Genomic DNA, 25,317 nt, shown 5'->3' with positions numbered 1-25,317 from the left:
TGCCACGCTCGATCGGCCCAGATATTTGCAGAGGTCTCCTTCTTTTTTGCCTGCATCGGTGCCATCTCTAATGTTTTAATGGTATTGTGAAAGTAGTTAGGGGTGATAAAGGTTCGTTTTGCTTGCTTTATGAGTATATTGTCGGGGATGAGGGATGGAGCTCAAGGCTTAAGCTGCCATCCGTCTCACTCTGGGGGCGGGGTCTCCGTCTAAGGGCAAATTTAATCTTGAGTCTCCCGTTTTGCAACTCACTCCGCTTTTTAATAATCCCAATTTCCCCCCAGGCTGTGATTATAAACAATTCGACCAAATTAAAGCTAAACATATTAGAGTAGTTGCCGACCTAGTGCATAAAGGAAAACTTTCTAGTTTCCAAGAGTTCCTAACTAGTTATGAGGCACCAGACCTTAGTATGTTTAAATATCTACAGATCAGAAATTTTTTCCAAAAATGTCCCCAAAATTAGAATTTACTCCCTTCACAAGTTTTGAAGCACTATGTAGGAGAGGTAGTTATCAAAAAGGTTTGATAACTAGAATAAAAGCCAGTTTGGAGGCCTTGGTCAATTCACATGATCATGACTGCATGCTCAAATGGGCAGCGGATTTGAAAATAGAAATTGACAGGGATGATTGGGAGGATATATGGGAATTTGCTGCAAAAACTTCCATATGCACAGCAACTAAAGAAAATATATATAAAATTGTATTCATTGGTACCTCACGCCATGGCCGCTGAAGCAAATCTACCCTGTGGTGTCTGATCTGTGCTGGAGGGGTTGTGGGCAGAGAAGCGATATGGTCCACATTTGGTGGACGTGTCCGGCAATAGAAATATTGGATCGTTATCCAATCTATTAAAAAAAGAAATAACGGATGTGTCCATTTCTTTGGACCCACTGACTATTTTGTTGACTAAACCAGTTGAAGATATTGGCTGCCCGCCTTCTTGCGCCCTACCTGATCCCTCCTGAGCCTGCCTGCGCCCCCACTGTGAAGAGAGGGTCTGATCAGAGCTGTGGTCTGAATAAGAGATTTCTGAGTAGGAGCTATCTTCATGTGTTTCAGCCTGCGTTCCATCTGGATCCAAGATGGCACCTCCCGTTTCAGTTAAAGACACAGCTTCCCTAAAAAAAAAAAACCACAGCCAGATCCTAAGTTGTTTATGACAATACTGAATATTGATGATCCATTAAAAATGTGCTAAAGGGATGGGTTTCCGATGATGTCATCAGGAGTGGGGGTGTAGGAGGGGAGCTCCGCAGACCCACCGGCTAAAACTTAATAAATAACGCTCCCAAACCAGAAATTCACGGCTCAAAAACATACCCCCATTACTTGGAGAGATCGGAGCATGTCCAAACATACAAAGAAGCCCGCAGCACCGGCGGTGTCACGGTTCTTCTCCCCGACACAGAAGAGTCCAGCAAACCAAGAGGGTGGCGGACCACGAGGCTCACAAGAGCCGCAAGCAGCTCTAAATATGGGTACGAAAGCCCATGCAACTCTTGAAATGGAGATAGAGGAACCGATCACCTGATCCTACCTGGAGAGCCTATTCTCCACCATGCATGTCAAGCTCCAAACATCCCTGCAGGCAGAAATCAAAGCAGCAGTAGCGGAGATTAAACAGGAGATGTCTGGCCTAACAGAGAGGACAACGACTCTGGAAGGTGGACTGGAGGAGTCCCTGGCAAGACAAACAGCAGCCGAGGAAGAAATCATCCGGCTAGGAGAGGAGATCTCCCGTCTCAAAGACGGGCAGGAAGACCAAGAAAATAGGGACAGGCGCCAGAATCTGCCCATAAGAAATGTACCAGAGACGGTCTTACCTGGCCAGCTTCGTCCCTATCTTGCGGATCTGTTCACATCGCTCTGCGGCCCGCTAGAGGACATGGACCTAGAGATGGATAGGGCCCACCGGGCGGTAGCTCCCAGATCAGAAGATCCCAACCGGCGACGCGATGTAATCATAAGATTACACAGCTATACAGTAAAGGAGAAGATCATCACCGCCTGCAGAGGGAAAGAGTCACTACCTTTCCAAAATGAAACTCTCCAAATTTTCAACGACCTGTCACGGATAACAGTCGACCGAAGGAGAGAAATGAAGCCCTTGACCTCATTCCTCCGGGAGGAGGTGAAGTACCGCTGGGGCTTTCCGTTCAAGCTTACGGTAAGCTATGACGACAAATTCCTAACCATCCGCCACCCTGAGGACATGGCCCCATTCGTTAAAGCCCTGGGTCTGCCCCCGCCGCTTTCCTGGACAACGGAGCAACTACAAGACCCACCGCACCGGGAGGACGCGGAACCACGCAGCACCCGTCCCGCGAGGAGAACGGCGGCGCCAAGGCAGTCTAAGAACAGATGAGAAGCACCGTAGTCCACAGCGAAGACGGGAGCACATGACGGCTCAAGAACCACACCAGACCCACCCAGACGCATAGCTTCAGAATCCGACCCCTGACGATCGGAGGCAGCCCCCAGCTGAAGCTACTATAACTTTTGCCGCTGACCGGATGGCAGTTGAAGAGTGCTGAGGTCCGGCTGGGCTTTAGGGGTTGGCGGGGGGATTTGTGGGTGGGATAGGAGGGGAGCGCGATGCTCCGACAACAGCACTGCGCTCTACTAACTGTAAGTAGCAAAATTTAATCTGTCTAAGGCCCGGGTACAGGACTATGGACCCCAGGCTCGGTTCGCACGACTGTTGCTACCCTCCCCACCCCCCCCCGGACTTTGAAATACTAGTTAACTGGGAAGCTGCCTAATGAGCCCTGCACAAGACAGGAAGCCCAAATGACTTCGATAATGAAAGCAGCGGCAGTGACACTATTACAGTAACTGGCAGTCTAGATTAGCTGGCCACATGGATCTAGTGCTATGCCGTCCCTATGCCACAGTTGAGTTATGTAAAAAAAAAAAAACCTGTTCCTCAGTTGATGAATGTTGAAGTTGAGAAAAGTTGTATGTGTTATAATATAATGTACTCCCTTTTCTCTCCCCCCCTTCCCCCTCCCCCCTTCCCCCTCCCCCCCTCACGCTCCAAAGACAATAAGCCTGCCCTTCCACCGCAGAAGATATGGCCGCACGGCCCCATACTAATGATGCTGCCTGCAGTAATAAAATACGTTGTCAAACCCTCTGAGGAAGGCACACGGCGGGCCACATAGATCAAATAGAAATGTCATAAGGATCCTCGGATATTAACTTCACTAAATGTAAGAGCCCCATCCCTCCCCCCCCCTCTTCCCCGAACAGCAAGCGTAGGAAGTATTCCGTTTATGTTCAGCATGATACCTAAAAACATTAATGCAATGTGCTGTTGTGTTACCTGTCAACCCAGGTCTCCCCCTCCCCCCTCCCTCTTATCTCCCCACCCCCCCATCTCCCCCCCTTTTTCCAGGTCCAAAACCTATAAGCTTGACCGACTGACAAAAAGAGAGGTTATAATGCTTTTCATGTACTGAACAAAAGTACATACCAATCAAACGATCAATGTGAGGAACTCCCTTGAAGCACAGCTCAGTCCTTGATTAGTGGGTGCGTCATGCCAGACGTAATTGCAGAGAATAGTCCCATAGGGTACAGTGGCGGAGCACAACCGTGCAAACAATGGGGGCTGCAAACCAGTATCGGATATAAAAAGGTTTATTAAGTGGTCAAAAGGAGTACATAGTAACTCTGACGCGTTTCGGGACCTGCGTCCCTTTGACCCCTTTCCCCCCCTCCCATTTCCCCCCCTCCCCCCCTCTTAAACTAAGGTAGAGCTTACACTAAGCAAGTACAAAGGTCCGTACCTTCCCTGCACGCCCATGCCTGAACCATCGGATTCCCCCCCCATTGGGCCTTAAGCCCAAATGCCGGTAGCCAATCCCGGCCGTACTTATTGGAGGTCCTTAGCTGACCTCGTCCCACTTTGCCTCTTGCTGCTGACCCTGTCCCAGCAGCTAATTCCCCCCCCCCCCTCTCGACCTTCCCTGCCCTCCTCCCACCCAACCCCTCGTCGGGCGGGCCTGACACCCATACTCAAACAGCACCATCAAGAAGCGTTAAAAAGGTTCTCTGAACCAACGAACCAGGATCTCCCCGGTGGGAAGGGCGAGACCCCGATGGACACTAAACTCTCTCGCCCAAATGGCTAGTCAGTCCGCAATTAAACTTGTATCACTAAACGTAAAGGGCCTGAATAATAATAGAAAAAGACGACTGGCGCTCCAAGAGCTGAAAAAGTCCAAGGGAGATATCATCTTCCTCCAAGAGACACACTTTACATCCCAAGAGCTGCCCAAATTGATTAGCAATGTATTCCCTACGGGTTTCTTCTCGTCATTTAACAGTAAAAAGCGGGGAGTAGCGATCCTGCTCCGACAAGGTACCCCATTCAATATCACCAAAACCACTTCAGACCCAGAGGGTAGATTTCTAATGGTATATGGCTCACTGGCTGGCTCGCCGGTCGCTCTGATCAACATCTACGCGCCAAATGATAATCAAACGGAATTCCTGAAAGCAGTGTTAGAAAAGGTTGACCCTACCTACCTATCTTCGTTGATTGTGGGCGGAGACTTTAATATGGCCATAAACTCTGCGGAGGACAGAACCTCAGGCCAACAAGGCCAACACAGAGCTCCACCTCAGAGGATGGAGAAACAATTTAAAACGATCACCAAGGAATATTCCTTAATGGACATCTGGAGAATCCAACACTAGGGCCAAAAAGATTACACATCCTATTCCGCACCCCACCAGTCATACTCTCGTATAGACTATTTTTTTGCTACCAAATATATCCTGGAAGCCTGCACAAATTCGGACTTAGGCCCCATTACATGGTCAGATCACGCCCCCATCACATTAACCCTATCCACCCCATTTCATAAATTAAACGCCTACACTTGGAAGCTGAACGACTCCCTACTGAACCACCCGGAGGTAGAAAAAGAAATTAAAAAGGCTCTTAGGGAGTACTTCGCTCTCAACTGGGGCATAGTAGACTCTCCGGCGGTTCTGTGGGAAGCCCATAGGGCAGCAATTAGGGGAACTTTTATTTCAATTGCATCCCACAGAAAGGCCAAGGTGAAATTAATAACAGATCTGACAACTAAAATAATTATACATATATAAGGAGACAAAGGATGCTCCTAAAAAGATCCCACTTTAATGCACAGCAAAGCCGAAAATAGTCCACAGGTATAGTAACCCACTAGAGTAATGGTAAGGCTATAAGGGTACAATTAAGTAACCGCTCCCAACACTGTGGGAGGACAATTACCAGTAAAATGCCCTAGGGCAAAAATAATAAATGATTTATTGATATTCAGAAGTCGACGCAGTAACACACTCAAAATAACCATAAAAACAATTAAAACATAAATCACGGGTGAGGCAGGGTAAGGGGATATTATTATAAGGTGAATTCCCAAATATTAGTGTATGTCCCCTTACCAGTACCAGGTGGTAGTGTGAGACACAATGGTAAATACAAATGATAGGCAATAGAGAATGCTGGAGCCTCTGGTCTCAGGGTATGGTGGAGGTTGCACTAATCATTGCATGCTGTGATTGATCTGCTCAGTAGATATGCTCCTAAAAAGATCCCACTTTAATGCACAGCAAAGCCAAAAATAGTCCACAGGTATAGTAACCCACTAGAGTAATGGTAAGGCTATAAGGGTACAATTAAGTAACCGCTCCCAACACTGTGGGAGGACAATTACCACTAAAATGCCCTAGGGCAAAAATAATAAATGATTTATTGATATTCAGAAGTCGACGCAGTAACACACACTCAAAATAACCATAAAAACAATTAAAACATAAATCACGGGTGAGGCTGAACCTTGAGAAAGCGCCAGCCCCTTATGCGCGAAACGATCGTCGGCATGACGCACCACGTTGACGTCGTGTAGGAGGAGTCACGGGTGAGACTGTTCCTGGTAGTTTGTGTGGGGTTGTTCGAGTTGTTAACTGCCTAGCAGAGGTAGTTTATGCATATATCAGGTCCGGTTTTTGATGCACATGCCGCGGTTCATTTATATAATGTGGTATAATGTGCACTAATGATTTACTGAATCATTGATCATGTGACCTAGTACCTATATAGGTTTTGTGATATATGACAGTGGCACATTTATTTGCATTCACTACTCTGCATGCATCACTACCTACTGTCAGTGTGATATCCAACTATTGATACTGAGCAGATCAATCACAGCATGCAATGATTAGTGCAACCTCCACCATACCCTGAGACCAGAGGCTCTAGCATTCTCTATTGCCTATCATTTGTATTTACCATTGTGTCTCACACTACCACCTGGTACTGGTAAGGGGACATACACTAATATTTGGGAATTCATCTTATAATAATATCCCCTTACCCTGCCTCACCCGTGATTTATGTTTTAATTGTTTTTATGGTTATTTTGAGTGTGTGTTACTGCGTCGACTTCTGAATATCAATAAATCATTTATTATTTTTGCCCTAGGGCATTTTAGTGGTAATTGTCCTCCCACAGTGTTGGGAGCGGTTACTTAATTGTACCCTTATAGCCTTACCATTACTCTAGTGGATTACTATACCTGTGGACTATTTTCGGCTTTGCTGTGCATTAAAGTGGGATCTTTTTAGGAGCATCCTTTGTCTCCTTATATATGTATGTCTGTCATCCCTATCCCCTTTGCACCAGCTGATATCATAGAGTTGGTATTCAATATTGAGGTGAGCGGTATGTCACTAGTTGTTACAACTAAAATAATTAAGCTGGAACAACAGCACAAACCCAACCCATCGAAAAAGATTTATAAAACCTTGACCGCATCCAGGAATGAGCTAAAACAAGCCCAAATTGAAGAAGTAGAAAAAGCTCTTACATGGACTAGTCAGAAATACTATGACAAGGGCAATAAGGCTGACAGACTTTTGGCGAGCAAACTAAGAGGTATACAGAAGCGTTCCCAGATCACAGCGATAAAAAATTAATCGTGAGAAATAATCTATAACGAACAGAAAATAGCGGAGGAACTTACCGCATTTTATATTAAACTTTATAACCTAAAGGCTCAGGGTGGGAACACGGGGACACCAGCCACTGAACCTATTAGTAATTACCTGTCCGATTGCCTCCTACCAACACTGACAGAGGAGAATCAAATGCTTAACGCAAAAATTACCCAAAAATAGCTGGCGGACGCAATAAAAACATTAAAAATCTCAAAAGCCGGAGACTTCCGGTGACGTCAAGGGGAATGGCAGCTTCAAAGAGACGCTCCCGACCCCCTCTGAATGAATAGCACGAACGAAGCATATTAAATAATAAAATAATCAGGAGAAGCGGAGGAATCCCTAAATGAACCCCCAAAGACTTAGCTCCGGTGACTAGCTGGGCTCCGAAGTGGCTGGCTCCGGCGTCCCGGAGAGCTGTGTCGGAGACCTCCTGCCCCCGGTGCGGGACTTTCCCCTCTGCAGCCCGCAAAATTCAAATCTGACGGAGAGACTCCGGAGACGAGAGGCGACGGGACTCCGCGCGCCCCGAGGAGCCAAGAATAGAGGGGAATCAGCGGTGATCGGGGACGGAACCCCCGACCCCCTGTGGGGTAAGAGAAGCGCCCGCTGTGGCCGCCTGAGGCCGTGAGGAAAGGCGCGAGCGGAGACCCCCCGTTACGGGTCCAGCTCCCCCCCCCAGGACGGCACACGTAAATAAAAGGTACAAACCTGACCTAGGGCCCTGCTGGGAGTGAAGAACACCGGGAGGGGACCCACTAGTGAAGGGAGCCATAGGCCTCAGTAGCATGGTGAGGGAGGAGGCGGCCATCTTGGGGGAGCACCACCACGTGGAAGCACCACCACCACACAAAGGTGCCTCAGAGAGAACGACCTGCAGGTCAGAAACACAGCCCTAAGGCCAGAACCCCTGGGTCCAATAACCCCATATCTACCCAGACAAGCTGTACTAGACTAAACAAACAATCCTATCCTACTGCACTAAAAAGACCCCACAGTTCCTGCGGCATCTCTACATCTAAACCCCCCCAATAAATACATACAAGCGGAGGGGAAGGTAGCCAGCATGAGCGGCAAAAATAAGAAGGCAGCTCAGCAGTCAGTGACGAGCTACTTCCCACAAAGCCAGCGGACCACGGGGAGTTGCGAGACCTCCCAAGATGGCGGCTCAGCCGACACGCGGGAGGGACCGAGCGGGGCGCACGAGCAGGAAATTGAAAACATAGATGTGAACAAAACATATTTAGAAAACCTCTTCACCAGAATGAGGAAGGAGTTTCGGGATGATTTGGGTAAAGCCATTAACACCCTAAGGGCGGACTTGAATCTCCTAACGGCCAAAACAGATGGGCTGGCAAACACAGTGGAAACACTGGAGCAGGCTCAGTCCTCCGCGGAGGACGAGATCAACCGCCTGCACTGGGAGATCAGAGGGCTCAAGGAAAGTGCCGAGGACCAGGAAAACCGCGATCGGCGGCAGAACTTGAGACTGAGGTATGTCCCAGAAACAGTGGAGACTGAACAGCTGCACACATACCTATCAGACCTCTTTATTCATCTGGTACCTGACCTAACTCCTTAAAAGCTAGAGATGGACAGAGCCCATAGGGCCCTCGGACCTAGGTCCACGGACCCCAAGAGGACCAGAGATATACTGGTCAGGTTCCATTATTACTCCACAAAGGAGAAAATACTGACGGCGAGCAGGGAGAAAGGACACATCCAGTTCCGGAATGTACATATTGAGATATACAGTGATCTCTCAAAACGTACAGTAGACCGCAGGAGAGAGCTCAGACCCCTCACACTAAAATTAAGGGACAACAAGATTAAATATCGCTGGGGATTCCCTTTTAAAATTGTGGCCCAGGCTGGAGGCAAATTCCACACCCTTTCCTACCCAGAAGAGATACCAAGATTCCTAAAGGGGCTCGGTGTCCCCCACAAGAATGGAGGTGGAACTGCCCCTGAAGATACGGACGGAGACCCAGATCACAGGCCAACAGAGAGGGGACCACGCTCCTCTCAGAGAATAGCCACCCAACGTAACCAGGCAGGTGAGGACTGAGAAATGTCACCTGGAGAGGAAAAGACTACTCCCGGCAAAATTTATATGTTTGGACGACCTATTGCCCCCCCCCGTACGAGCTTCTGAGACACATACGAGATGAGGAACGCTGGTCTGCCCCCGGCGGGGAACACATACCTACCTGTCCACAAAGAGGGCGCATGCCCCTGGAGCTACAAGGATCTACACATCCCAGCGCAGCAAAGAAGTGGAGACCCCTTTGACCCGGTGAAAGGATTTGAACGCAGAGCCTAAAGCTTATGGGAAAGAGGGGACCCGACTGTATCCGGAAAGCCCTGGAGCTGCTTGCTGGATGGCTCCGAAAATGGCTCCAAATACAACACTTAAACTAGTGTCCCTAAATGTTAGGGGACTTAACTCAGCAATCAAAAGAAAGCTCGCCTTACAAGAATTAAAAAAAACAAAAGGAGATGTGCTATTCTTACAAGAAACGCACTTTAATACGATATCGCCCCCTAACACCTTTCAGAGATACTACCCCCAGGCATATTATGCATCCTGCTCCACTAAAAAAAAAGGGGTAGCCATCTTATTTAGACAAAATGTCAAATTCACACTTCAAAAACAGACCTTAGACCCAGAAGGTAGATTCCTCATTCTGCAAGGCACACTATCAGATGTGGAGATTACCCTTGTTAATATATATGCCCCCAATGAGGGTCAAGCTGACTTTTTGAGAGATCTATGTGACAAGCTAGCCCCCCAAACTAGAACTACGCTATTGATAGCAGGAGATTTTAATATGCTTGTAGCACCTGATCAAGATAGGACAAGCCCATTGGGTACTCCCCACCCACGCATTACGACCAAAAATGCCAAAAGGTTTCAGAACATACTGAAAGAGTTTTCGCTGATAGATATTTGGCGGGCGCAGCATCAGGGCCAGAGGGACTATTTGAATTTTTCTCCCCCGCACCAGACCTATTCAAGGATTGATTATTTTCTGGGTACTAAAGATATCTTTCAGGCAACCTCCCAGTCGGACATAGGTTCTATAACATGGTCGGACCACGCTCCGGTCTCGCTGACGCTCTCCCTCCCCTTCTATAAATATAATCAATATAATTGGAAACTAAACGATTCTCTGTTAAACCCAATAGATGTAGAGATAGAGATTAAGCAAAAGCTCAGAGAATATTTTGCGCTGAACAAGGGCTCTGTAAAGTCATCAGTGATGCTATGGGAGGCCCATACGGCCACGATTCGAGGGAATATAATTTCCATAGCATCATATAAGAAAAAGCAAAAACAGAAATTGTACGACGAATTAGCGGAGAAAGTTAAACTCCTAGAACATAAACATAAAGCTAATCCCTCAAAACAACTACGCAAAGTACTGGACAAGGCTAGATCTGATTTCAGGCAGATACAAATAGATGAAGTGGAGAGGGCGCTGAGGAGGACGAAGCAGAAATATTATGACAAAGGAAATAAGGCCGACCGGTTATTAGCATCTAAATTAAGAGGTCTGAGAACCAAATCCCAAATATCCGTCATACAAACAAAGACGGGCATCAAAACATATTGCGAAAAACAGATAGCGGCCACATTCTCAGAGTTCTACTCCAAACGATATAATTTGAACTTCCCCCAAAACAGCTCCTCAAATGCAGAAGCTATTACTAAGTACCTAGCGTCATGTAATCTTCCAAGCCTTTCAGAAGCTGACTTACTAGAGCTAAATAAAGAAATCGCGCAGGATGATTTACTAGAAGCCATCTCACAACTAAAACCTAGTAAAACCCCAGGCCCGGATGGGTTTTCCAATCAATACTATAAAAAATTTAAATTGATCTTGGCACCACATCTCCTGGATATGTTTAATGAGTTTCTGGAGGGAACGGCTATCCCCGCTTCTATGTCTAGAGCGAATTTTGCACTCATACCAAAGGAAGGGAGAGACCCACTACAGTGTGGTAATTATCGCCCCATAGCCCTCCTTAATTCGGACCTAAAACTTTATAGCAAAATCCTAGCTAACAGACTAACTCCCATTCTCCCAGGCCTGATCCACAAGGACCAAGTCGTATTTATTTCAGGCAGACAAGCCTCAGATAATACGTGAAAAATTATAAACATAATCGACCATGTACATCTCTCATCCACGAAAGCCATCCTGTTACGTTTAGACGCGGAAAAGGCGTTTGACAGGATCAGATGGGAATTTTTAGACCAAACATTAATTAAATTTGGATTTAAGGGCCCATATCTTGAGGGGGTTAGAGCCCTCTATAAAACTCCCACGGCTGTAGTGAAACTCCCAGGAGGAAACTCGAACCCTATAAACATTAGGAATGGTACTAGACAGGGATGTCCCTTGTCTCCACTTCTGTTTGCACTCTCTATAGAACCCTTGGCAACAACAATCAGAGAGGACAACAATATAAGTGGCATTACAATTGGAGATACGGATTACAAGATATCCCTTTTTGCTGACGACATTATCCTAACTCTAGCCAACCCCTTGACTTCACTCCCGAATTTACATTCACAATTAGATACATTTAGCAAAATCTCGGGGTATAAAATCAATATGGATAAGTCGGAAGCATTAAATGTATCTCTACCTAATCCCGAGGCCAAACTGCTACAATTAAATTTTAATTATAAGTGGAGTTCCACGAAAATCAAATACTTGGGAATCCAAATAACACGGGAGTACAAATCACCATATCAATATAACTATCCGCCCCTATTTGAGAGGCTAAAAAAAGACTTACAGAGCTGGAATGAATACCAGATATCTTGGTTAGGCAGAATAGCTACGGTCAAAATGAATATCCTGCCAAGACTTCTGTATTACTTCCAGACTCTCCCAATTGATATCCCAATGTCGGAATTAAAGAATATACAAAACAGAATTTTTCAATTAATTTGGCAAAACAAAAGACCAAGAGTAGCTAGAACCGTAATGTTAGCACCAAAAGAATGTGGAGGCTTGGCAGTCCCAGATATCATTAAATATTATTTGGCGGCCCAACTGAAACAAGTGATAATGTGGAACAATGACCCAACTACAAGCTGTTGGACAGGGATAGAGTTTTCCTACGCGAGACCCCTCTCACTCCCGGCCACCCTGTGGACTGTGCGGGGTAGAGAGATCCTCTCGGAAACATTAAAACTGGGAGCAATGAAATGTACATGGAGAGTATGGACCAAAAATAAAGACAAATATGGCTTGACGGCTCACCCATTCCCTATTAACACCCATATTCGATAACCCAGAATTTCCCCCCGGCGGGTTCCCACAGAGACTCAGTAAATTTAAACAGCTGAAGATGATGATAGCAGAGGATTTCTCTGGGCAAGGTAGGCTCTTGCTGACCCAAGAACTGGAAAAAAAATATCAAACGACAAACCTCCCAATATTTGGCTTTTTACAAATCAGGCACTACCTGCAAACAGTATCCAAAGATAAGGCTTTCCAGCAGCTAACAAATTTTGAACGACTGTGCAGTAAAGGGTACTATGCTAAAGGATTGATCTCGGAAATATATCTGGGCCTGGCGCGATCAACAGGCTGTTCCCAACACAGGTATATGTCCAAATGGGCGGAGGATTTAAATATAGAGATTGATAGAGAAGACTGGGAGGATATCTGGGAGGCAGCATCCAAAACATAGATTTGTACTACCATTAAAGAGAACATCTATAAAATTATATTTTACTGGTACCTAACACCGAATAGGTTGAGCCAGATCTTCCCCGGGACCCCAGATTTGTGTTGGAGGGGTTGCGGGCAAAGAGGAGACATGGCTCATATCTGGTGGAACTGCCCCAAGATTCAGGTGTTCTGGGTCATGATTCAAACACTAATCCGAGAGTACCTGGGGGTAGAGATTGAGGTGGACCCGCTGACCATGGTGCTGGCCAAGCCAATTGACGAATTAGACACAGCAGAGAGTAAGATGGTGAGCCATGTGCTCACGGCGGCACGTTGTTCCGTTGCTGCAGCGTGGAAGAAGGTGAATACCCCTGCTAAACAGACCGTACTCCGCAGAATGCGAGAAATAAAGACAATGGAACTTCTTACGGCAAAACTGACCCAAAAGATGGATAAATTCCATAAGACATGGGAAATTTGGTCAGGTACATAATAAATTCCTAAAGGAAAAGGCAGGATATATACAAAACTGGACGCCATCCCGCAGCACCTCTCCCCCCCCCCCTTATCTCACTTCTTTTTTCTCTCCTCTCTCTTTCTCTGCTCTCCACCTTTTCTTTTCTCTACTATACTACTAAAAACAGGACACACGGAAGCGGCAGCTTCCTAGTTAGAACCATAACAGCAGAAACGTACGAGCATTCAGACATACAAACATTTAGATAAACACCTATCTGAATAAAGAAAACGGAATACGGATGTTTTTATTAATATATGCAAATATCAATGTTTATCCAATCTATGTACAACAAAGTTTACTATCTGTTGTGTACCCTGATAAAACAATAAAAAAATTGAAACAAAAAAAAATATCTCAAAAGCCCCTGGCCCCGACGGCTTCTCCAATGTTTATTACAAAAGATTCTCCCCGATCCTAACTAAACACCTACTCAGCTTATTCAATTCATTCATGGAGGGCAGCCCAATCCCCCCATCAATGACCCAGGCCAATCTCGCCATCATCCACAAAGAGGGTAGGGACCCACTGCTATGTGGGAGCTACCGACTAATCTCCCTACTAAATAACGATCTTAAGCTATACAGCAAAATCCTGGCAAATAGACTGAATCCCATCCTACCAAGATTAATTCACAACGACCAGGTGGGGTTTGTATCTGGCAGACAAGCCTCAGACAACACCCGCAAAATTATAAATATAGTTGATCATGCCCACCTCACAGCTACCAAAGCGGTTCTGTTAAGCCTGGACGCAGAGAAGACGTTCGATAGAATTGATTGGCTATTTCTTGACAAAACAATGCAGAAATTCGGCTTAAAAGATGCGTATCTAGCGGGAGTCCGAGCGCTGTACTGCTGCCCTTCTGCAGTGGTGAAACTCCCGGGGGGTACAGCAAAAAAATTTGAAATGAAAAATGGAACGAGACAGGGAAGCCTTTTGTCCCCTCTCCTCTTCGCCCTAACAATCGAACCACTAGCGTCTAAAATACGAGACAATATAAATATACAGGGGGTACCAATTGGCGGAATAAACTATAAAGTCTCATTGTTCGCAGACGATATCATATTAACATTAACGCAGACCCAGATCTCCCTTCCCAACTTACACAAAGAATTAAAGGAATTTGGCAAAATATCAGGATACAAAATTAACAGTGATAAGTCAGAAGCCCTCAACTTAAATCTATCAGAACCAGAGATGCGGACATTGAAATCAAACTTTAATTATAAGTGGAGCCCTATATACATCAAATACCTGGGAGTACATGTATCGAGGCACTATTGCTCCCTATACCAAAATAATTATCCCAACCTATTTAGGAAAATTAAAAAAGATCTGGATAAATGGGAAAAATACCAGATCTCATAGATCAGGAGAATGATCTCAGTTAAAATGAATATACTCCCCCGATTTTTATATTATTTCCAGACGCTCCCGATCCATGTCCCTGGCTCTGAATTAAAAACTATCCAAAATAAAATCCTCCAATTTATTTGGAATGGAAGGAGACCCCGGGTAGCTAGGTCGGTTCTTATGGCGTCTAGGACAAAAGGAGGACTGGGGGTCCCAGACATTAATAGATATTACCAAGCTGCCCAATTAAAACAGGCGGTAATGTGGAACTCGGACCCAGACAAGCTATGTTGGCTAGCAATTGAATCTCATTACTCCAGAACGCCTTCTCTACCAGCTTTTCTCTGGAGCGGTGACAGGGGAAATGACATGGCGCCCAAATTCGGGCTGGGGGCAATGAAACATACTTGGGACATATGGGCAAAAACTAAAACTAAATTCTTACTCTCGTCCCCTTGCTCTCAGCTCATTCCAATATTTGACAACCCTAAATTCCCACCAGGGTGTGAAACCCGACAATTCGACCTATTTAAAACAATGGGGATCAGAGCGATCGCGGACCTGCTGAGCGATGAACAGTTCCTGAGTCTCCAAGAATTGCGAACCAAATTAAAATTACCCCACCTGGATACATTTAAGTTTCTCCAAATTCGACACTTTCTACAAAAAATGTCCCCATCATTGAAATTCCCCCCTCTCACAAAATTTGAGAAACTCTGTCACGAAGGAGTACATCAAAAAGGTCTAATAACACAAATATATGCCGGCATGGAGAATCCGGTGAACTCTACCGCTCACGACTATATGCTTAAATGGGAAGCGGAATTGGACATAGTTATTGACAGAGAGGACTGGGAGGAAATATGAGACGCAGCCTCAGGAACTTCCATCTGTACCACGGTGAAGGAAAACATCTATAAAATAATGTATCATTGGTATCTTACCCCAGTGAGGTTAAAACAAATCTAGCCTCTGGCCTCAGATCTATGCTGGAGAGGCTGTGGACATAGAGGGGACATGGCCCATATCTGGTGGTCATGTCCAGAAATTCAGAAATACTGGCTTACGGTACAATATTTGATAAAAGAGGTCACAGGCCTCACAATTCCTATACACTACCGACACACTTTATTGAAGTGTGGTCGGTACCGCAAGCCGGGAAATCTCCCGGCTTGCTAGTGGCCGCCCCTCGGCGTGCCGCGCGTCATAGACGCGCGGTCACGCGTCATCGGGAGCGTGCGCCCCCTGCACGCGTGTCCAGGGGCTCCCCGAGGGAGCCCTGGTGTCCCGCGATCGCGGGACAGCGGCAGGGGGTTCCGGGGGACCCGGCGGACCCGGCAGCGGTAGGGAGAGCGCCCCGATCGGAGGGCGCTCTTCCGCTGCTTCGGCGCGCGCCCGTCACACTCGGGCGCGCGCCAGGCTACTGCTGCGGCACAGAACGGGCAAATGCTCGAATAAACTGTGCCGCAGCAGTAGATCCACTGACCTTCCTACTGGGCAGGCCGATAGAGGACATCGATCGCCCAGTATGGAAATTAATCTCCTTTATTCTAACAGCAGCAAGGTGTTCAGTCGCATACTCTTGGAAGAAGATAGCGCCCCCCACCAAACAGCAAGTGAAAAAAAGAGTTAACGATGTTATGAGTTTGGAAAAACTCACGGCCTTCTTGAACTGCTCAACTGAAGGTTTCTATAAAATCTGGGAACCCTGGTTAACCCATTAATCCGAACCAAATCAGGATACAACCCCAGACGGATCTGAACCACAGTAGAGCCGTGAAGGATGGATGCCGGGACCCGGCCGGACGAGGGTGGAATGACTCCCTCTCTCCCCCCCCCCCTCCTCTCTTTCTTTTTCCACACCCCAGAGACCATGACGTGGCCTTAGGGGATCTTTCCTTTCTCTCTCTCTCCCCCCACATGAACAAGGAAAATACAACTGTATTAGGCCAACACTGATAATGTAAAACCACATGAACAAGGAAAATACAACTGTATTAGGCCAACACTGATAAAGTAAAACCAATGTCTGTAAAGATGATTATGCCTAATAAAAATGTTTGGGGAAATTTTTTTTTTTTAAATGGTACGAGACAAGGGTACCCATTATCTCCTCCTCTCTTCGCTCTAACGATTGAGCCATTGGCTGCTAAAATAAGAGCAAATAGTAATATACATTGTATATAGTGATTGGGAAAACAAATGATAAAATCTCATTATTCGCAGACGATATTATTCTGACTTTAGCAAGCCCTCAGACTTCTTTAGCCAACCTCCAAAAGGCGCTATCAGACTTTGGAAAAATCTCTGGATATAAAATGAACAGCGACAAGTCACAGTCTTTTAATCTGAATCTTTCAGATCCAGAGATAAAATTACCAAAACTGAATTTCAGCTACAGATGGAGTTCCTCACATATTAAATATCTGGGAGTAAATGTGTCTAGGAACTACCACTCCCTATATCAAGGCAACTATCCACCATTGTTTGATAAGATTAAAAGGGATCTGGCAAAGTGGGAAGGATATCAGGTGTCATGGATTGGGAGAATAGTATCAGTCAAGATGAATATACTCCCTAGGTTATTATATCATTTCCAGACTCTCCCAGTCCGGATACCGGGATCCGAACTGAAAAACTTCCCAAATAGAATATTTAATTTTATTTGGCAAGGTAAAAGGCCTAGAACAGCTAGATCGGTGATGATGGCTTTAAAGACAAGAGGAGGTTTGGGTGTCCCAGATATCTCGAAATACTACCAAGCTGCCCAACTAAGGCAGGTGGTGATGTGGAACGCTGATCCAACACAATATTGTTGGTTAGCCATAGAATCCCAATATGCTAGAACGTCTTCTCTGCCAGTGTCCCTATGGGCACTGGCTAAGGAGGTGTACGCCAAAATGTTTGAGCTAGATCCGACGAGATTTACCTGGGAGAGTTGGAGCAAGTCTAAGGGCAAATTTAATCTTGTGTCTCCCGTTTCGCAACTCACTCCGCTTTTTAACAATCCCAATTTCCCCCCAGGCTGTGATTATAAACAATTCGACCAAATTAAAGCTAAACATATTAGAGTAGTTGCCGACCTAGTGCATAAAGGAAAACTTTCTAGTTTCCAAGAGTTCCTAACTAGGTATGAGGCACCAGACCTTAGTATGTTTACTGCACCGACACACTTTATTCGAGCAAATACCCAGTATGTACCTGGCAGATTCCTGGAATGCGCCGCTCCTCACCTCTGACAAGCTCCGTTGCGTTTGCCTTCCCAGCCTGGGTTCATGCCTGGCTGACGGGCGGCTGATCTGTTAAATGATAATGATTAGGATTTAATAGGCTGCAATGCTTCAAGTGTCTACCAGATGGCATAAATTCATGAATTGTAATGCAGTATATATATATATACTGTGCAGTATTGCAGCCAGTGGGAATAAAATGCTTCAATCCCTGCTTGGAAAATAACCCAATGCACTCGGGCAGAAAACAGTCACAAACCTCAATACACCCGGTTATACCCGAATTCGTGGGACTAGCCGAGCTCGAATAAAGTGTGTCGCCAGTGTAAATATCTACAGATCAGAATTTTTTTCCAAAAATGTCCCCAAAATTAGAATTTACTCCCTTCACAAGTTTTGAAGCACTATGTAGGAAAGGTAAGTGGTGTTTATGGTGCATCACCATAGATGGCTCATTAGTATACTGATAATTCCATATACCATAATGGATCCAGGTTCAGGGACATAGAGTATAATCCACCTTGAGAGAGTCCTTTACGGACGAAACGCGTAGGTGCGCTCCTACCATTGTTCTGTTTTGCACTGACCATTAAAGTACTCTTTTAATACTCATCCCTGCTTGGAGTTACCCTCATTATGGCGATCCACTAGCTGGTATGCTGCCAAGAAACGCTGCTGTGCTCCTCTACATCTCTGCTGCCTATGTAGGAGAGGTAGTTATCAATAAGGTTTGATAACTAGAATAAAAGCCAGTTTGGAGGCCTTGGTCAATTCACATGATCATGACTGCATGCTCAAATGGGCAGCGGATTTGAAAATAGAAATTGACAGGGATGATTGGGAGGATATATGGGAGTTTGCTGCAAAAACTTCCATATGCACAGCAACTAAAGAAAATATATATAAAATTTTATTCATTGGTACCTCACGCCATGGCGGCTGAAGCAAATCTACCCTGTGGTGTCTGATCTGTGCTGGAGGGGTTGTGGGCAGAGAAGCGATATGGTCCACATTTGGTGAACGTGTCCGGCAATAGAAATATTGGATCGTTATCCAATCTATTAAAAAAAGAAATAACGGATGTGTCCATTTCTATGGACCCACTGACTATTTTGTTGGCTAAACCAGTTGAAGATATTGGCTGCCCGCCTTCTTGCGCCCTACCTGATCCCTCCTGAGCCTGCCTGCGCCCCCACTGTGAAGAGAGGGTCTGATCAGAGCTGTGGTCTGAATAAGAGCTTTCTGAGTAGGAGCTATCTTCATGTCATGTGTTTCAGCCTGCGTTCCATCTGGATCCAAGATGGCCACCTCCCGTTTCAGTTAAAGACACAGCTTCCCTAAAAAAAAAACCACAGCCAGATCCTAAGTTGTCTATGACAATACTGAATGTTGATGATCCATTAAAAATGTGCTAAAGGGATGGGTTTCCGATGATGTCATCAGGAATGGGGGTGTAGGAGGGGAGCTCCGCAGACCCACCGGCTAAAACTTAATAAATAACGCTCCCAAACCAGAAATTCAAGGCTCAAAAACATACCCCCATTACTTGGAGAGATCGGAGCATGTCCAAACACACAAAGAAGCCCGCAGCACCGGCGGTGTCACGGTTCTTCTCCCCGACACAGAAGAGTCCAGCAAACCAAGAGGGTGGCGGACCACGAGGCTCACAAGAGCCGCAAGCAGCTCTAAATATGGGTACGAAAGCCCATGCAACTCTTGAAATGGAGATAGAGGAACCGATCACCCGATCCTACCTGGAGAGCCAATTCTCCACCATGCATGTCAAGCTCCAAACATCCCTGCAGGCAGAAATCAAAGCAGCAGTAGCGGAGATTAAACAGGAGATGTCTGGCCTAACAGAGAGGACAACGACTCTGGAAGGTGGACTGGAGGAGTCCCTGGCAAGACAAACAGCAGCCGAGGAAGAAATCATCCGGCTAGGAGAGGAGATCTCCCGTCTCAAAGACGGGCAGGAAGACCAAGAAAATAGGGACAGGCGCCAGAATCTGCGCATAAGAAATGTACCGGAGACGGTCTTACCTGGCCAGCTTCGTCCCTATCTTGCGGAACTGTTCACATCGCTCTGCGGCCCGCTAGAGGACATGGACCTAGAGATGGATAGGGCCCACCGGGCGGTAGCTCCCAGATCAGAAGATCCCAACCGGCGACGCGATGTAATCATAAGATTACACAGCTATACAGTAAAGGAGAAGATCATCACCGCCTGCAGAGGGAAAGAGTCACTACCTTTCCAAAATGAAACTCTCCAAATTTTCAACGACCTGTCACAGATAACAGTCGACCGAAGGAGAGAAATGAAGCCCTTGACCTCATTCCTCCGGGAGAAGGAGGTGAAGTACCGCTGGGGCTTTCCGTTCAAGCTTACGGTAAGCTATGACGGCAAATTCCTAACCATCCGCCGCCCTGAGGACATGGCCCCATTCGTGAAAGCCCTGGGTCTGACCCCGCCGCTTTCCTGGACAACGGAGCAACTACAAGACCCACCGCACCGGGAGGACGCGGAACCACGCAGCACCCGTCCCGCGAGGAGAACGGCGGCGCCAAGGCAGTCTAAGAACAGATGAGAAGCACCGTAGTTCACAGCGAAGACGGGAGCACATGACGGCTCAAGAACCACACCAGACCCAGCCAGACACATAGCTTCTGAATCCGACCCCTGACGATCGGAGGCAACCCACAGCTGAAGCTACTATAACTTTTGATGCTGACCGAATGGCAGTTGAAGAGTGCTGAGGTCCGGCTGGGCTTTAGGGGTTGGCGGGGGGAATAGGAGGGGAGCGCGATGCTCCGACAACAGCACTGCGATCTACTAACTCTAAGTAGCAAAATTTAATCTGTCTAAGGCCCGGGTACAGGACTATGGACCCCAGGCTCGGTTCGCACGACTGTTGCTACCCTCCCCACCCCCCGAACTAGGAAATACTAGTTAACTGGGAAGCTGCCTAATGAGCCCTGCACAAGACAGGAAGCCCAAATGACTTCGATAATGGAAGCAGCGGCAGTGACACTATTACAGTAACTGGCAGTCTAGATTAGCAGGCCACATGGATCTAGTGCTAAGCCGTCCCTATGCCACAGTTGAGTTATGTAAAAAAAAAAAAACCTGTTCCTCAGTTGATGAATGTTGAAGTTGAGAAAAGTTGTATGTGTTATAATATAATGTACTCCCTTTTCTCTCCCCCCCTTCCCCCTCCCCCCCTCACGCTCCAAAGCCCATAAGCCTGCCCTTCCACCGCAGAAGATATGGCCGCATGGCCCCATACTAATGATGCTGCCTGCAGTAATAAAATACGTTGTCAAACCCTCTGAGGAAGGCACACGGCGGGCCACATAGATCAAATAGAAATGTCATAAGGATCTTCGGATATTAACTTCACTAAATGTAAGAGCCCCATCCCTCCCCCCTCTTCCCCGACCAGCAAGCGTAGGAAGTATTCCGTTTATGTTCAGCATGATACCTAAAAACATTAATGCAATGTGCTGTTGTGTTACCTGTCAACCCAGGTCTCCCCCTCCCCCCTATCTCCCCACCCCCCCCCATCTCCCCCCCCTTTTCCCAGGTCCAAAACCTATAAGCTTGACCGACTGACAAAAAGAGAGGTTATAATGCTTTTCATGTACTGAGCTTGTTAAGAGTTGTTCTCACGTTTATTACACTGGTTTTAAGGATTGTCAGAAAGATCTCCATGTTATGGCTATGCTAGGAGTTTTCCCTCCCCTCCCCACGCCTTCCCCATGTCCAAAACCTATAAGCTTGACCGTAGTGGGTGAGGGATATTATCCCAATATTCAGGGCTCTGCTGTCCTAGGAACATACATGCATATTCAGAGTACTAAAATATGTAACCAAGGCATTAGAGCATGTATAAGAGCTACTGCTGCGGCCAAGTTTATTCGAGCATTTGCCCGTTCTTGGCCGCAGCAGTAGCCTGGCGCGCGCCCGAGAGTGACGGGCGCGCTCCGAAGCAGCGGAAGAGCGCCCTCCGATCGGGGCGCTCTCCCTACCGCTGCCGGGTCCGCCGGGTCCCCCGGAACCCCCTGCCGCTGTCCCGCGATCGCGGGACACCAGGGCTCCCTCGGGGAGCCCCTGGACGCGCGGCCACTAGCAAGCCGGGAAATCTCCCGGCTTGCGGTACCGGCCACACTTTAATAAAGTGTGTCGGTAGTGTAAGGAGACTCATTAGGATGATATAAACATAGGAGTGTACTAGTTACGCTGGACGGCTAACACAGATCTCTATATATACCATAAAGGTCCTGTATAGACCCCCAGCAAAACAAAAGTACATACCAATCAAACGACCAAAGTGAGGAACTCCCTTGAAGCACAGCTCAGTCCTTGATTAGTGGGTGCGTCATGCCAGACGTAATTGCAGAGAGTAGTCCCATAGGGTACAGTGGCGGAGCACAACCGTGCAAACAATGGGGGCTGCAAACTAGTATCGGATATAAAAAGGTTTATTAAGTGGTCAAAAGGAGTACATAGTAACTCTGACGCGTTTCGGGACCTGCGTCCCTTTGACCCCTTTCCCCCCCTCCCATTTCCCCCCTTCCCCCCCCCCCTCTTAAATTAAGGTAGAGCTTACACCAATCCCGGCCGTACTTATTGGAGGTCCTTAGCTGACCTCGTCCCACTTTGCCTCTTGCTGCTGACCCTGTCCCAGCAGCCTATTCCCCCCCCCCCTCTCGACCTTCCCTGCCCTCCTCCCACCCAACCCCTCGTCGGGCGGGCCTGACACCCATACTCAAACAGCACCATCAAGAAGCGTTAAAAAGGTTCTCTGAACCAACGAACCAGGATCTCCCCGGTGGGAAGGGCGAGACCCCGATGGACACTAAACTCTCTCGCCCAAATGGCTAGTCAGTCCGCAATTAAACTTGTATCACTAAACGTAAAGGGCCTGAATAATAATAGAAAAAGACGACTGGCGCTCCAAGAGCTGAAAAAGTCCAAGGGAGATATCATCTTCCTCCAAGAGACGCACTTTACATCCCAAGAGCTGCCCAAATTGATTAGCAATGTATTCCCTACGGGTTTCTTCTCGTCATTTAACAGTAAAAAGCGGGGAGTAGCGATCCTGCTCCGACAAGGAACCCCATTCAATATCACCAAAACCAGAGGGTAGATTTCTAATGGTATATATGGCTCACTGGCTGGCTCGCCGGTCGCTCTGATCAATATCTACGCGCCAAATGATAATCAAACGGAATTCCTGAAAGCAGTGTTAGAAAAGGTTGACCCTACCTATCTATCTTCGTTGATTGTGGGCGGAGACTTTAATATGGCCATAAACTCTGCGGAGGACAGAACCTCAGGCCAACAAGGCCAACACAGAGCTCCACCTCAGAGGATGGAGAAACAATTTAAAACAATCACCAAGGAATATTCCTTAATGGACATCTGGAGAATCCAACACCAGGGCCAAAAAGATTACACATTCTATTCCGCACCCCACCAGTCATACTCTCGTATAGACTATTTTTTTGCTACCAAATATATCCTGGAAGCCTGCACAAATTCGGACTTAGGCCCCATTACATGGTCAGATCACGCCCCCATCACATTAACCCTATCCACCCCATTTCATAAATTAACCGCCTACACTTGGAAGCTGAACGACTCCCTACTGAACCACCCGGAGGTAGAAAAAGAAATTAAAAAGGCTCTTAGGGAGTACTTCGCTCTCAACTGGGGCATAGTAGACTCTCCGGCGATTCTGTGGGAAGCCCATAGGGCAGGAATTAGGGGAACTTTTATTTCAATTGTATCCCACAGAAAGGCCAAGGTGAAATTAATAACAGATCTGACAACTAAAATAATTATACATATATAAGGAGACAAAGGATGCTCCTAAAAAGATCCCACTTTAATGCACAGCAAAGCCGAAAATAGTCCACAGGTATAGTAACCCACTAGAGTAATGGTAAGGCTATAAGGGTACAATTAAGTAACCGCTCCCAACACTGTGGGAGGACAATTACCACTAAAATGCCCTAGGGCAAAAATAATAAATGATTTATTGATATTCAGAAGTCGACGCAGTAACACACACTCAAAATAACCATAAAAACAATTAAAACATAAATCACGGGTGAGGCTGAACCTTGAGAAAGCGCCAGCCCCTTATGCGCGAAACGATCGTCGGCATGACGTCACCACGTTGACGTCGTGTAGGAGGAGTCACGGGTGAGACTGTTCCTGGTAGTTTGTGTGGGGTTGTTCGAGTTGTTAACTGCCTAGCAGAGGTAGTTTATGCATATGTCAGGTCCGGTTTTTGATGCACATGCCGCGGTTCATTTATATAATGTGGTATAATGTGCACTAATGATTTACTGAATCATTGATCGTGTGACCTAGTACCTATATAGGTTTTGTGATATATGACAGTGGCACATTTATTTGCATTCACTACTCTGCATGCATCACTACCTACTGTCAGTGTGATATCCAACTATTGATACTGAGCAGATCAATCACAGCATGCAATGATTAGTGCAACCTCCACCATACCCTGAGACCAGAGGCTCTAGCATTCTCTATTGCCTATCATTTGTATTTACCATTGTGTCTCACACTACCACCTGGTACTGGTAAGGGGACATACACTAATATTTGGGAATTCATCTTATAATAATATCCCCTTACCCTGCCTCACCCGTGATTTATGTTTTAATTGTTTTTATGGTTATTTTGAGTGTGTGTTACTGCGTCGACTTCTGAATATCAATAAATCATTTATTATTTTTGCCCTAGGCCATTTTAGTGGTAATTGTCCTCCCACAGTGTTGGGAGCGGTTACTTAATTGTACCCTTATAGCCTTACCATTACTCTAGTGGGTTACTATACCTGTGGACTATTTTCGGCTTTGCTGTGCATTAAAGTGGGATCTTTTTAGGAGCATCCTTTGTCTCCTTATATATGTATGTCTGTCATCCCTATCATAGAGTTGGTATTCAATATTGAGGTGAGCGGTATGTCACTAGTTGTTACAACTAAAATAATTAAGCTGGAACAACAGCACAAACCCAACCCCTCGAAAAAGATTTATAAAACCTTGACCGCAGCCAGGAATGAGCTAAAACAAGCCCAAATGGAAGAAGTAGAAAAAGCTCTTACATGGACTAGTCAGAAATACTATGACAAGGGCAATAAGGCTGACATACTTTTGGCGAGCAAACTAAGAGGTATACAGAAGCGTTCCCAGATCACAGCGATAAAAAATTAATCGTGAGAAATAATCTATAACGAACAGAAAATAGCGGAGGAATTTACCGCATTTTATATTAAACTTTATAACCTCAAGGCTCAGGGTGGGAACACGGGGACACCAGCCACTGAACCTTGTAGTAATTACCTGTCCGATTGCCTCCTACCAACACTGACAGAGGAGGAGAATCAAATGCTTAACGCAAAAATTACCCAAAAAGAGCTGGCGGACGCAATAAAAACATTAAAAATCTCAAAAGCCGGAGACTTCCGGTGACGTCAAGGGG

This window comes from Ascaphus truei, chromosome 4 (assembly GCF_040206685.1).
Source record: "Ascaphus truei isolate aAscTru1 chromosome 4, aAscTru1.hap1, whole genome shotgun sequence".
NCBI classification, from domain to species: Eukaryota; Metazoa; Chordata; class Amphibia; order Anura; family Ascaphidae; genus Ascaphus; species Ascaphus truei.
The sequence above is the reverse complement of the archived record's forward strand: the minus strand, read 5'-3'. Positions refer to the sequence as shown.